The sequence below is a fragment of the Garra rufa genome, chromosome 13 (genome assembly GCF_049309525.1).
Source record: "Garra rufa chromosome 13, GarRuf1.0, whole genome shotgun sequence".
Taxonomy (NCBI): domain Eukaryota; kingdom Metazoa; phylum Chordata; class Actinopteri; order Cypriniformes; family Cyprinidae; genus Garra; species Garra rufa.
This window is the reverse complement of record NC_133373.1, coordinates 25,912,563-25,925,534: the sequence shown is the minus strand read 5'-3', so window position 1 is coordinate 25,925,534 and position 12,972 is coordinate 25,912,563. Positions and strand designations below refer to the sequence as shown.

The following is a 12,972-nucleotide window of genomic DNA, read 5'->3' as shown; positions in this document are numbered from 1 at the left end:
CGTTTAATCATTATTGCATCAGTCAAAAGAGAATTTAATAATGTGGAAAGCAACTTCTGAAAAGACATAAATCTGACTCGTGTGTTTTACATTATTAAGCCAGAAGCTAATTGGTAAAAGTGCTTAATAATACTTGGATTCTTGCAAATGAGCATTTGTGATTTCAGTTCTTATCATTTTAGTGATTTTAAAGTGATTTCCAGTCCTGGAAAAGTCATGGAAATAATATAGTGATTTTTTTTTCTAGCCATGGCAGCATGTGTTCATCACAAATGATCTGAGAAGTTTTGCACATTGCTTAATCATTGAGTATCTATCTATCCATCTATCTATAATATCTGAGAACAAAGGTTGTGTCTCAAAAAACTTGTGAGCTGCCTACTAAGCAGCATTTTTGGCCACCACCGACTCATTCCGCACGTTAATATCTATGGTATCTGCTGCATTTGCTGAGAATCGGATCAGGTGTCCAACTGGAGGAGTCAATGGGGCTGTAGATCGCGTTGCATTTATTATGCATAACATTTTGTCACGTCGAAATTGTGAGGTCTGTGTTGTAGGTTGACTAATGGCCCTTCAGTCAGTTTTCTCCCTGTAAGGGCTTCGCTGATTTGTCATTTGCATGTCTTTTCTTCGTTGTGTGGGTGGTGTGTGCTCACTGTGTATTGGCCAGGCTCTAAATGCAGTTCGTGTGGGGGTGGATTTGAAGAGCAGGTCCCTGATTGAAGTGCTTTCTGGCATTCCCTTTTTTAACTTTGGATGTATGGAAGATGCAGACCATCACAAAGTAGACCGAGGTAGAACTTTGCGTTGATATCATGTCCTTGAGATGTTGATGTTGATATTGCTGTGTCCTTTGACAGCACCGCCACTAATTTTGTTTAGTCTTGGTTTGGTTGACTAAAAGTAGACTTTGTTTTTTTTGTTTTTTTTTCAGTTGACCACGTAAATCCACCTGTGGAACCGCATGGATTCCATTTTCATTTTGTTACATAAACATCACCATGTATTTTTTATTTTTTTTTGACGTAAACAAAGCTGCATTAATACTTTGGTTATTCCTACAGTGCGAAACATACACAGATTTAATGTTTTCTTTCTCTCAGCCTCTATCTAAGAATGCCAAGGATGCAGTTATCTGCAGGCAGTGTCGCATTTCCAATATTAAGTAGCCTATTGAAAGGGAGTGTGTAGGTGGACACGCACATGTTGTGAAACATGTAGAAAAGGAAATGTGCGAGAGGGAAAAAAGACACCTGGGTGGATGATTGGCAGTTGAGGGATTATCAAGAGTTTTTCACATGTAGAGTGGCTCCAGATTCTATAGATACTGCTGGATTAAGGTTGGGCAAATAAGTTTTAATCATTGCCTCGGGCTTAACAAATTATGTGTGAATTTGAGCGCCTAACAGCCTCTCCTGTTGTTCTTCTATATGCTGTTGCTATGGAAGTTGGTTTATGTAAAATCATGTCAGTTGTTCGGTTACGCAAGTATATTTTTCAAGATTTGGCAGGAGACAACATCCAAAGCTAATTCTGTAACGGGTCTGCGTCAGATGGGATCCAATACATCAGACTGTGTCTCTTTAACATTTAAGAATTCATTTGCACTGCAATATGATGCAGTGGCTCTTCTTTTGGGTTTGTCCAGTCCTACCGGTTATCTGAAGCAGTTTGCTATTGGACACTACCAAATGCGTATTTCTTTGGCCTTTGTACAGCTTTATAAAGAGTTAGTTACTTTAAAAATTCTCATGTCCAAACCCATAAGAGTTTCTTGAGTTTTTGGAACATACATTATTAGGATATTAGGATACTGAAAATATGTCATATTATAGGTTCTTCAAAGTAGCCACCTTTTGCTTTGATTACTGCTTTGCACACTCTTTGCGTTCTCTTGATGAGCTTCAAGAGGTAGTCACCTGAAATGGTTTTCACCATTTCAGGTAGTCACCTGAAATGGTCCGGCAGGGATTGTAGGTGGAGATTGTGAATGTACAGCACTCACTCCACCCTCAATACCACGACTGAGGTGAGTCCCTTGAGCAAGGCACCGTTCCCCCAACTGCTCCCCGGGCGCCGCAGCAATGGCTGCCCACTGCTCCGGGTGTGTGTTCACGGTGTGTGTGTGTGTTCACTACTGTGTGTGTGCACTTGGATGGGTTAAATGCAGAGCACAAATTCCTAGTATGGGTCACCATACTTGGCCTCACTTCACCTCCTTTCCTTTTTTCCTTTCCTTTTCACTTCACAGGTGTGCCCTGTCAGGTTTAATAAGTGGGATTTCTTGCCTTATAAATGGGGTTGGGACCATCAGTTGTGTTGTGCAGAAGTATATATAGTGTATATACAGAATTAAATATTTTATAGAATTAAATATAATTCCACATGTGTTAATTCATAATTTTGATGCCTTCAGTGTGAATCTACAATTTTCAAAGTTATGAAAATAAAGAAAACTCTTTGAATGAGAAGGTGTGTCCAAACTTGTGGTCTGTACTGTATTTTGTAAATTTCCTATTGTAAATATATCAATTTTTGATTAGTAATATGCATTGCTTAGAACTAATATTGCCATATCCTAACGTCATACGTAAACCATACGTCAAGCTTATTTATTCAGCTTTCAGATGTATAAATCTAAAAAAAAAAATACCTTTATGATTGGTTTTGTGATCCAGGGTCACATATAAACATTGGTCAATGCACATGCAGGCTATTCAATTTATAGGAATAATTTTTGATAGATGAAAGTTTTGTTTACATGGATTTTCAGTGTATGGACAAAATGTTGAAAAAATATTAAAATATTTATATTTGTCTTCTGAAGATGAACAAAAGTTTTATGGGTTTAGAGTGACATAAAGGTAACTAACTGAAGACAGAATTTTCTTTTTGGGGTGAAAAATATTTTTAATGGGTTAGTTCACACAAAAATAAAAATTCTGTAATTAATTACCCACCCTCATGTGGTTCCAAACCTGTAAGACCCTCAGTCATCTTCTGAAAACAATTTAAGATATTTTTGATCAAACCTGCGTAGTCATATACTCTTAAAAATAAAGGTTCCTTATTGGCATCAATAGTTCTATGAAGAACCTTGAACATCCACGGAACCATTAAAATGCGGAAAAGGTTCTTTATAGTCGAAAAAGGTTCTTTAGATTTTTAAAATGTTCTTCAAAATGGTTCTTTTAGGAACTGTTCACTGAAAGGTTCTTTGGGGAACCAAAAATGGTTCTTCCATGGCATTACTGCAAAAACACCCTTTTGTAACCTTTATTTTTAAAAGTGTAGACAGGGTCGGAAAGCTCTCAGATTTCATTAAAAAAATCTTCATTTGTGTTCTGAAGATGAACTGTCTTACGGGTTTGGAATGACATGATGGTGAGTGATTAATGACAGAATTTTCATTTTTGGGTGAACTATCCCTTTAAGAGAGTCCAAGTAAGTGCCCACAGGTGACTGTGACATAAGTGTTGTCACAAACAGGAAAAGGAAAGAAAAGGACCTTCCCCACCCAAATAGCTATATTTAGTTCATAAGGTTGCATACTCTTAAAAAGGTAGATTTATTTATTTAATTTTAAATCAGCCACTTGTTTAACTACTAATTTCCAGCATATTGTTCTGCCACCTCATTTAATCTTCCGTCTTCCTGGAAGCAGCAGCTGTTGATGCCGATCTGATGAATGGCAAAGAAACAGTTGAAGGTTCAGAATGTATCTGCATTATCGCTGATATTCCCACCAACTGTCTCGCCATCTGCCTGACGGCGCTTGTTGTGTTTCGTGCAGGAGAGCAGAGATTTTCAGCCTCTTGCGCTAGAGAGGATGGGTGTTAACATGGCACCCAAATGCTGAAATTAGTATTGAAGGCGCCCATCTTACTTTTGGACTCAATAATTACAGTCCTGTCTCCTCTACCACTTTGGGCTCCATCTTAATGTGGGCTGTAGCCTCAGATTTATGCAGCCATTAGTCATGTAGACAGTCTGTTGAAAATTAAAGGTGAGAAATGAGCGCTCAGGAATTTGAGATGCAGGATTCTTGCTATGTTTTCGATTCATGCCGTTTATTCAAGACTCAATATTGAACCTTTCTGAAGTAATGTCGTTTTTTTTTCCCAATCGAAAAGTAAACAAAAAGCCTAATGCCTTTTAGAGACCGTAACCTGGTTAAGTCAGGATTGCGTGGATGCGTTATCAGTGATGATTCCCCTTTTCTGTGAAAGAATATGTGATGGTAGATTTTCAGGACACTGACACAATGTCTTAAGCAAACATCTTTAGGAGAGTCGCTTATCCACTTTCATGATGAAAACACTCTGTTTAATAAATGAGAGCTTGTCAATGTCATATTCTCCAAGCCTCTCAAGATTCCTTTTGATCTATTTTAAACCTAATCTCATTTTGAACACTCTTTTGGAACATGTTATTTGTATCGCATGTTCACTTCCCTTAGTCATAATGTGGTTTCCTAGTAACAGCTTTGCGGTTTGGCTTATTGGTCAGGTCAAATGTTCTTCTTTGGAATCAGTTGTAATGGAGTGAAATGCGTCAGGCTGGTCCTCCTATGTATTACGCTCGTCTCTGTGCGGCTTGCATCCACACTGTTGTAGTGGTTACAGTGTTTTACTAAACATTAAGTCACCGTGTTCACTAATGAAACCGCTTTGAAACTGGTAAATAAAACCTATGCAACCTGCACACAATCCATGTCGTTTCAGGCAGTTTAAAATAAACACAGGGTGAGGCAGCTTTGAAAAGATTAATTAAGAGCCTAATTATATCCAAAAAAATACTGACTTAATGTTATTTAATACCAGTTTTGCTGCTTTTCCTAAAGCACATTGGGCAGGGGAGTTGGTGGGAGTGACTGCAGCGTTTCCGTTTTCAATTAGGTAAGAAGGGAGAAACGGAGCTTGCCAACCTTTTTGCCACTCCAGAGGGGAATTGGTTTAATTTAGATATTTTAATCCCAGACTCAGATGTTTGGACCTTAAAAAATATGTAAAAATATGCAAAACAGCTTGTCATTGGGGTATAATTGCATGTTTTTCCCCTCCTTACAGCTTATTTGTTAGTGTTTTATTTTATGCACATGACCTTGCATTTTTTACATGTGGTCATCATTGTTTGCTTTCAAATAACATGGGGCATGTTCTGGGTGAAACAGCAGCAGACTCTGTGGTTATTTATTCTCTAAAAAAAAAATCTGGGTAAGAAGCAACCCAGCGCTGGGTAAAATATGGACCCATCGGTTGGGTTAAATGTAAAACTCAACCTTCTGGATAGTTTTATTTAAAGGTGCCATAGAATGCATTGATACAATATTTTAAATTGTTCTTTGATTTCCATATATAAGGTATATGCTTAGGTAAGAGCAAAAATTCTCCAGAAATGGTTTTACAAGTCCATTTACAACCCTAGGATTTGTCCCCAGAATTAAATGGTCTGTTAATACCGTATTTGGATGGTTCATGTATAATAATGATGAGCTCTGCTCTGATTGGCTGTTTCAAAGAGCGGCTCATTTCAAATATATGTTTAATCACGGAGTTCGAGCCGTTATTAATATGCGGGGCTTTGAAACTGCATAGTTTTAAATTACTAAAATTACTAGGGCTGCCCCCTAATAGTCTACTAACCGTTAGTCAACGAAAAGAGGCTTAGTCGGCCAAAATTTTATTAGTCGCAGAAAAAAAAATTCCACAGGAAGTGGTGAAGTCTCACAGTCCGTGACGGACAGATCGTTTATGGCTGGTCTGTGTGGTAATATAATATATCGGGCAGGACATACAAACGCTCACCTATCATGCATCGACCTCAGAAATGGCTTTCATCTTAAATATGTAAGTAGTAGCAACTTTTCATGGCCACTCAATCTAAAGTTAACCTAGAAAAATGTGCGCTATTGAGTGTGGCAGCTGAATAGTAGTGTGCTCACTTACTGCATTACAGACTGAAGTGCCGATGTGGTCACTTACTTTTAAAATACTACATTTTTGGTCATACAGATAAAAGAAATGCATCTTTAGTATCTGAAAAGACTCTACGTTTATTTGTGTGCACTCACAATAACAACGAAACGTTGTGCTTTTGTAAAATAATGAAAGCAAACAGGATGTGCTTTCTGCTGTCTCGATCTCTGTGAACTTGAGCGTGAAACTTCGAAACTCTGTGTATACTTGCCTTAAAGACATGAAAAATATATCTATAGCAGGGCTCGAAATTAACTTTCTTACTTGGTAGCACTGGTGCACCAAAAAATTTTTAGGAGCACCCAATTTCTTTTTAGTAATGCAACAATCTTGATTCTTCATGGCCGATTCTGATTGCCTATGTTTTACAAGCAAATGGGCTGAACACTGCATTTTAAACAATCAACAGTATAAATAACAAAAAATAAACGACACAGTTATTTCTTATTCATGTAGACAATAAATGCAGACATAGTCAAAGTAGGCTACTCTTTCGATATTCAAAGTGCAATTAGAGACCGAACGTTTCAAGCATGATACAGAGTTATAGACAACTACACAACGTATTATAGCCCACATACTAATAACAGTCTAGATATTTTATGTAGCCTAATTTGCACGCATTGGGGAGTCGCTATCTAAACGCGGGGTATTAAAATTGCTTTTGAATGCGCGTGCGCGTTTTACTTTGGTTTCGTTTTAACGATGGAGAATTTTTAAATGTCCACAAACAAATATCGTCCTATCACACACTCCTAATTGCAATGCAGTTTGTGCAAATCCGGAACAGAGGTTGGTTGAGAGAGAGAGAAAAAAAACGTCCAGTTCCTAGTTGAGCGGAGCGCAGTGTAAGGGAATGATTGGCGGCTAATATCTCAAATCTGCGTTAAAGGTAATAATGTAAAGATAAAGTTTAAATGGTTATGTAATGTTGAAAGAGAACGGCGAACCTGTTACTGTATCAGCTCGCAGTCTGTGCACTAGTCTAGTAAAGCTAGCAAAAGTTTTGTAAAGAAATGAAACCAAGTCGCACCACAACAATTTCTCGCACTCGCACAAATGCTCCCAAATATACTTTGAGGTCGCGCAGATTAAATTTTGCGAGCATATGCGACCAAAACGGTCGCAATTTCGAGCCTTGTATAGAGAGATAGATACGCCGGTGCGCTGTGGCAAGCTTTTTTGCGTATGCTTATTAGGCTATGTAGGCAATTAAAGGCTCATTATCATAAATTATATGGTTTATTAATATATGTGCAACTAATAGTCGACTAATGCTTAAAATGACCAGAAAAATCTTTAGTTGAGGGCAGCCCAAAAAAATACTATATTGCTGGTATAAAATGAACCCAAAATCAGACACATAATTATTAGAGGTATCAGCAATAATCAAAAGGTGAACATTTATTAAAAAGCAATTAAACATGTAAAAATTGACCTTATTAATACGTTCATTTATTGACCGTATTAATAAATGTTAATTTCCAACCAGTTTTACCAGTATTAAGTAAAGATCATGTTTCATTAAGATATTTAGTAAATTTCCCACTGTAAATATATCCAAATTTAATTTTTAATTTAGTGATATGGATTGCCAAGAACGTCATTTGGACAACTTTAAAGCTGATTTTCTCAGTATTTAGATTTTTTGCACCCTCAGGCTCCAGATTTTCAAATAGTTGTATCTCGGTCAAATATGGTTATTGTTTAGCTTTCAGATGATGTATAATACTACCCAGAAGGCTGGGTTAAACATTTAACCCAACCACTGGTTCAAAACAACCCAGTCGTTGGGTTTGTCCATATTTTACCCAGCGCTGGGTTGTTTTTAACCTAGCATTTTTTGCGTAGATACTTAGATTGTAGCGTTATCTGGGTGACCTCACCTTGCAGAAGTATGTTCACTGCTTCAAGTAGATAACGTCCACTTGAGTTTTAATTTGATTTAGGTTACTCAGATTTACTTAAGACCCCCTTCACACACCATTATGTAAGCTTATTTTATTTAGTGTTAATCTGCTTATAATGATCTGCAGCCTATTGTGATATTGTTACTGTTTAATCCACTTTCAGCGGTAGTGTTTATGTGAATGATAAATCTGTAATGGATTTGCACCAGGGCTAAGTGGTTTTGCGGTTAAAGATGTAGCTGTGCTAATAGACTAATAAACTTTGTGTTGGCAGCAGTCTGTTCGCAGTGTTTTTTCTTGTTCTGTGTGCGAGTGTGGACATTGTGCTTTATCTTTGCTATGCTGACATCAGCAGAACTTCTGGCTGACCCGGTGAGTTCTTCCTGGCTCTCTTGAAGTGAACGTATTGCCAGGAAACTGAATATCTCCATGTGAAATCAATTCAATGTCATATGCAACACTGCTTTCGTGGCAATCTGGTAGTAATGTGGTGTTCCTTAGCAAAAACTGTCACAGGTCGGAGGCCATTGTTTGAATCAGAATATGCCAGACCTTTCTAATTTTATCCAAACTGAAAAAAAGTACTTTCTAAATTACAGAATTCACCCAAAAATAAGTGCTTTCTGCCTCCACATAGACCGCAATGCAACTGACGTGTTCAAGGTCACACTGAAAACAAGTATTTTAAAAAAGATTTATTGAAAAGAACTGCTAATATGAGTCATTTGTTGGTGTTTCATACTTCATAAGTTTGTTGTTGTGATCGCTGTGTAGGAAACACTGCAGGATGCAATCTGATAAAGTGCATATCGATTCAAATCAAATTTTCTCTGTTGCTGACGACAATCAGATTTTCCCAGATTTCTATTTTTATTGCCTTTGCAGCTATTTTAAACTCTGTAACTCTTCTAGCAGGAAGTCTGCTTCGTTGTTTTGAAAAGGTGTGAGCAAAGGGTCATGGGCGAGGCTGGCCATGTGGAATGAGTGAGAGAGATCTGGACTCAATAGAGGTGAGGTCATCCCTTTGAGCTGTAGCAAAACCTAGCAAACACAGGAACAATCAAATGTGCATGCCCCAGTACCCTCCGCAGACCCTGCCACACTTTTGTGTGCGTGTGAAATTAGGTTCTCTGTGACTTAAAGCAAACATCGTCACCAGGAAGTGAAGGTTAATGATTATTTGGGCAAAGTAGAATAAAACGCTGCGCATCTTTGTTGTCGGACACACGTTAGTTCTAACCGGGACATGTTGTTTACAGATGTTCCCATGTTTGCTAAGAGTGAGATTGAAGGTTTTATATGATGTTTTAGGTCGGTTAGTCTAATTTTATGCATTTGACTGTATACTTTAGTAGCTTGCTATTATGTGTTCAACATAATCTGAATAATCTATTGCTATAATATATAAAAGGGCCATTCTACACAATTGGTTTAAAGTCAGAGTTGAAAATGTCTTAAAAAACTTGTCTTTTGACACAAATTGTGTGTGTATGCACTATGCAAATGGTATAATATCCAAGATACATATTTCTAGTGTCTACTTAATTCTTGTATTGTATTTTCAGAAAGTTTTGGAATATTTGTCCTCTCCGCAAATTTGTCACTACCGAAACACAGTAATATACAATTTAATAAGAAGGGTTATATTGACCTATTAAGATTTTGCTTGTGCTTCCTTGTAAATATGCTTTCTTCTATTTTATTAAAGTTTTCAGAGAGATAAATCAATAACAATCACAATTGAAACAATATTTCAAGTGCGATTTATGAAATTTGTTGTATTTTTCTTTGTGAAAGGCAAAAAGTTGATCATACTGATTTCAAAGTTAAGGATTCATTAGTTTGAATATACATTGAACCAAACACTAGCATAACATTTTAGTTGATAATTCAGTTTATTTTTGACAAAACTCAAAAGTCCCATGTTTCAGGTGTGACTGTGCATTTTTGGCAGTGACAGTAATGTTTTTGTAGTGATCACATTACAGAATTTTAACCCACATACTAAAACATACTGAAATACTAAAAATGTCCAGACCTGTACTAAAATGTCATTTCCCCCAAATAAAGGATTATGTGTTCCCTTTTGTCACTACTGAAACAATAATGGCATGTTTCGGTCGTGACTGTTACGGTAGTAACAATTTTAGGGAATAACACACAAAAAAAAAGATGTCACTACTGAAACTTCACCAAAAGTTTTGGCCTTGATTGTTGTACTTGTTCAGTAGTGACAATTTTAGATACTTTTGAACCTAGCTCAAAGATGCTAATCAGCACATGGTTAGCTAGCACAGTTCTGAACAATTGTACACATATAAAAACTAAATGCTATGGAATAATACCCCAAAAAAAGTGTTTAATTATAGAAAAATGGTGTTCGGTAGTGGCATTCTTTAAAGTCACACACAGATTTCATGATTTTGAACATACCTCAAAATGTTGGGGCCTATCTACTCACAATGTAGCTATGAGAGAGAGGATCACATAAATATTTCCTGATCATGAATGTAGGGGTGTAGTTAAAATCAGTCTCAGCCAATGGACTAAAACATACACTGTTTGGTAGTGACAGTAAAAATGCTGGCGACAGTATGCACCAATTCTGTATAATGGCCCATAAACAGGGATATTTTGGTACAAGTCACATGAAAAAAATAATACACATTGTTTGTTTACATTGTAACAGTACAAAGCCAGTTTAACATCTGTAAATGTACTCTTTAAAACTCTTTCTGTAGATAATGCAGCCATATTCATGAATAATATGATAACTCTGATAATTTTCCTCTGGGATTTTATTTCAGAAGCAGCTGTTTTTTCCATTGTCATTCAGATGTTTAGAAGAGAGTGATTCACTCTGATGACAAGCTGCTTTTGGTGCACACTCATTCAAAACAAGTGGGCCGTTTTCATTCGGGTCCAGTGAATGATTTGAACCTGCTTTGATCAGAGCGTTGGAAAGGTGTCTAAAAAGCTGCCGTTTTGGAAAAGCCCACAGATCTTGTGATCAGCTGTTGTGGTTGTGATCTCACTACTTCTAGCGTTACTTCAAAGAAGCTCTGTCATGCAAACAATTTCGCCCAGTACCTGAACCATGAAACAAAGCCCTACAAGAGCCACTTTTAGGATAATTGGTAGAAAAATGGCTGTGAGGCACGTCAAACTCACTGAGCACTTTAACTCATTGTTTGCATCCGTCATTGCCAAAGGCAGCGCAGATTTGAGAACAATAGATAGTTATGCAGTGGCATAGTTGATTACAGTAGTTTGTTCCATCTAATAAAAGAGCCAAGCTGTTTTTTATACAGTTGAAGTCAAAAGTTCACATACACCTTAAAGAATCTTCAAAATGTTAATTATGTTACGAAAATGTGGAAAATGCTAAATGTTAATTATTACAGAAGGTTCAAACGCTCACTGATGCTTCAGAAAGAAACATGGGGAGTGAAAACTTTTTTGAATTTGAATATGAGGGTAAATGTAACTTATTTTGTCTACTGGGAGACATGTACCTTCTGTAGCTTCTGAAGGGCAGTACTAAATGGAAAAAAAACGGGCAAAATACTAAAAATGTTCACATCTTCATACTTTTCAAAAGTTTACACCCCTGCTTGTTAATGCATCGTTTTTCCTTCAGAAGCATCAGTGAGTGTTTGAACTTTCTGTAATAGTTGCATATGAGTCTCTCAGTTGTCCTCAGTGTGAAAAGATGGATCTCAAAATCGTACAGTCATTGTTGGAAAGTGTTCAAATACATAATGCTGAAAACCAAAGAATTTGTGGGACATTTTCTGAAAAACAGCGAGCAGTTTAACTGTTCAGGACAACTGTTATCTTGTGGACTATATGTAAACATCTTTTATATGAAATATCTTATTTAGGTCAGTACTAAATAAAACAATAACATGCATTTTGTATGATCCCTCTTATTTTGGTAAAATAATTAACATTTTGCAGATTCTGCAAGGTGTATGTAAACTTTTGACTTCAGTTTTATATTTTTGTTCTATTATATTAATTTAAAATCTTTATTTATTATTTTAATTCAATTATTAATTTGAATATTACAGTAAATAAATTGTTAGTCGATAGATTTTGTCAGCTATTCAAAAAAAATAAAAAATAAGAAACTGAGTATTGGAACATTTGCAAAAGCAGGATCTAACTGTTTGTTTGTATATTGGCCAGTCAATTAAAACTCAGAGCCAGTGATTGACCAAATCTCATTTGTTTACTTCCCTTGGGTGATGATTATAAGTGTGTTTACTCTCTGTGGAATACATTTACTCTGTGGCTTTGTTGCTTCTTTGCCCCAGAGTTGTGAACAGATGTGTTTGTGTGTCTGACTGCGCGGTTACTGTAATTCAGAAACCACAGACAGCAATAAAAAGGGATTTCACAGGCAACTCATTGTCTGCGACAAGGGCAACGCCTTCAGGAAAATTTTGTTAGGGCATTTTCTCAGAAAATGAGAGCCATTTAAAAACCCAGTAGTGCCTAGAATCTTTATTCTGTGTAATGGCACCTGAGTTTTTTTGTATCTAAAACTTTTTTGGCATCAAATCATTAATGAACGTAAGTGATACTGATCTAGGAAGTGTGCTTTGACAGTATCCTGCGTCTCACTAGCAGCACAGCTTATGAAATGCAAACTACACTGATTAACCTCATTTGAAAAATCTGTGAGGATTTTTAGTAATAACAGGAAGCTGTGAGTCTTGTGTGTGTGTGTGTGTGTCTGTGTGTCTGTTCACTATTAGGTATAATTTACGAGTTATAAAATTAAAACTACAGGATTGACTCTGTCACTGCAGTGGCTCACTTTTAAGAGAAGCAGATTACCATGGCAATTTGTGGTGCGAATCTTAGGTGCTCCTGGGCAGGTTAAGTACAGGTGAGCATAAAGTTCCTTGCGTTCAGATAGATATCTTTTGTAATGCTCAATATAGGTAATGAACCTTATATAAGCTACTTCTTGAAATTCCGCAACACTATCTGTGTTTTCCTTCCTATTTAATCTCAGATGTTGAAAAAATTAGCATGAGACATTCCTCTCTGGATTAAAATTCTTTATCTCT

General features: G+C 36.7%; 1 protein-coding gene across 3 annotated transcripts in view; it reads left to right on the top strand.

Moving 5' to 3' along the window:
* Positions 1-12,972, top strand: part of sipa1l1 (signal-induced proliferation-associated 1 like 1) — a 113,785-nt gene that overhangs the window by 671 nt on the left and 100,142 nt on the right. The window lies entirely within an intron of this gene.